This window comes from Dipodomys merriami, unplaced genomic scaffold (assembly GCF_024711535.1).
Source record: "Dipodomys merriami isolate MVZ:Mamm:240054 unplaced genomic scaffold, mDipMer1.0.p SCAF_10, whole genome shotgun sequence".
Classification (NCBI taxonomy): domain Eukaryota; kingdom Metazoa; phylum Chordata; class Mammalia; order Rodentia; family Heteromyidae; genus Dipodomys; species Dipodomys merriami.
In genome coordinates this window covers 5,117,250-5,119,661 of record NW_027202271.1, presented here as the reverse complement: position 1 = coordinate 5,119,661, position 2,412 = coordinate 5,117,250, and the positions used below count along the sequence as shown (strand labels likewise).

Here is a 2,412-nt window from a genome sequence, read left to right as displayed (position 1 = left end):
TATCTTAGCTATGGTAAATAATGCTGCAATAAACATAGTTGTGCTGGTAGCCTTAGTATGGCCTTGTTTGTGATCATTTGGGTAAATGCCCAAAAGTGGGATTGCTGGGTCATAGGGGAGCTCTATGTGGAGTCTTTTTTTTAAATTGTATTTACTTAGAAGCATTCAGAATGTCAACAAAACAGCTACAATTTTTTTTTTTTTTGCAATTACAGAGTGGTATTCAGTTAACAGAACAATTATTTCGTATAAGCTGCGTCAGACAACTGAAGATGAAAAAACTACCGTCCCCATATATAACTAATTTGTGCTGTGCACCAACAAGAACCTGCTTTAAATTTCCATGCCAATTTACAACCCCCATACTGTACCAGGCAAGGTTAGTGGCTATTGAAAATACCACCAGGACAGGGCTATCTAAAGACACATTCAGTAGTGTGTTAACTATACAAAAAGACACTGTACAGTTTAAAAACAAATCTTACACAGCCTTACATTTCAATTTTTTTTTCTTTAAAAGGAGTGAGTTGTGTACAGGGGGGTTAAATGCTTTATAGACAAGAAAAAAAACTACGCTAGAACCAACTTATTCATCCTCATCCTCTTCATCTTCATCCTCATCCTCTTCATGTTCCTCCTCTTCTTCGTCCTCTTCATCTTCCTCATCTTCCTCATCTTCCTCCTCTTCCTTCTTCTTGCTCTTTTCAGCCTTCACAACTCCTTTTTTTTGCTGCATCAGGCTTTCCTTTAGCTCGGTAGGCAGCAATATCCTTTTCATATTTTTCCTTCAGCTTCGCAGCCTTCTTTTCATGAGGCTGCTTGTCATCTGCAGCAGTGTTGCTCCACATCCCTCCCAGTTTTTTTGCAACATCACCAACAGACAGGCCAGGATGTTCCCCTTTGATTTTAGGGCGATACTCAGAACAGAACAAGAAAAAGGCCGAAGGAGGCCTCTTGGGTGCATTGGGATCCTTGAACCTCTTTTTTGTTTCCCCTTTAGGAGGGATGTAGGTTTTCATTTCTCTTTCATAACGGGCCTTGTCTGCCTTGGCCATATCTTCAAATTTCACTTTCTCTTTAGCAGACATAGTCTTCCATCTCTCTGAACACTTCTTAGAAAACTCTGAGAAGTTGACGGAAGCATCCGGGTGCTTCTTCTTGGGCTCCTCCCGGCAAGTTTGCACAAAGAATGCATATGATGACATTCTGCCTCTCGGCTTCTTAGGATCTCCTTTGCCCGTGTTTAGTTTTTCCCCCGCGAGGCACAGAGTCGCTGGGTGCCCGTCCGGCTCTCACTTGCCCCTGCGCTATCTCTATGGAGCTCAATGAACTGCAATGGCTGTGAGAGCGGGAGTCAGACACAGCCTCCTCACTCTCTCCGCTCTGTAACATTACTTATGTGGAGTCTTTTGAGGAACCTCCATACTACTTTCCAAAGTGGTTGAACAAGTTTACACTCCCACCAACAATTGCAGTAGGGCTCCCTTTTGGAGGTTAATGCTTCTTAGCCACCAAAAATAAAGCAATAATTAGAAAGGAAATGACAAATTCAATACAAGGAAAGAAACACTGTATGCTCTTCTTCTAATGGTTTGCCACAGTATTTATATATTTCTATACCTAATTATTAATTTAAAAATATATTTGTGCATATTTATGAAGTATATTGAATTTTTAGTTTTATGTTGGGACTTGAGCTCAGGGCTTTTGGCTCATGCTACCCTTTCTTGTTTATGACTGCTGTTCTACCAGTTGAGCCACTCCACCAGGCAGCTTTTTAACTGGTTAATTAGGGATGGAGTCTCACAGACGTTTCTTCTTCCAGGTGTCAGCCTCTTGAATAGCTAGGATTTCAGGCTCAAGATATTTTGATTCATCAATTTATTGGAAAATGGTCAATAGTGTAGCATTTTATGGCGAGTTAATTCAAAATCATCTGTGCTAATTATTTTGAGATGTAATAACAACACAGACAGGCTCTAAAGAGCAATGGTAGTACTACAAGTAAGAAACGAAGAAAAATGCTTCCCCAAAAGAGATGCATATAAAGTTAATAATTCTAGTATTCTTTGTATGCCCTTTTAAGACTTTTATTATTATTATTATTATTATTATTATTATTATTATTATTTGGCTGTGTAGCCATTCATACAGGTGTGCTATACAGATAACTCATTGTGGCTTTAATTTCTATTTCTCAATTTCTATTTTCTAATTTCTTAATGTCTCATGTATTTCCTTAATTATTAATTATGTTGAGCATTTTTTGTGTGTGCCTATTTTCTATTTGTGTATTTTCTGTGTTGAAGTATAGGTTCAAATCTATTAGTTTTTTGGTTTGTTTTTATTTTAGTTTGTTTTAGAGCTGCGTACTTTCTTATAATTGAGTTTTTAAATTATCTTTAATTATCT

The 2,412-nt window shown here is 37.9% G+C and overlaps 1 pseudogene; it reads right to left on the bottom strand.

Moving 5' to 3' along the window:
• Nucleotides 1–445: 445 nt before the first annotated feature.
• LOC138836208 (high mobility group protein B1-like) lies at nt 446–1,241 on the bottom strand (annotated as a pseudogene).
• Nucleotides 1,242–2,412: the final 1,171 nt, after the last annotated feature.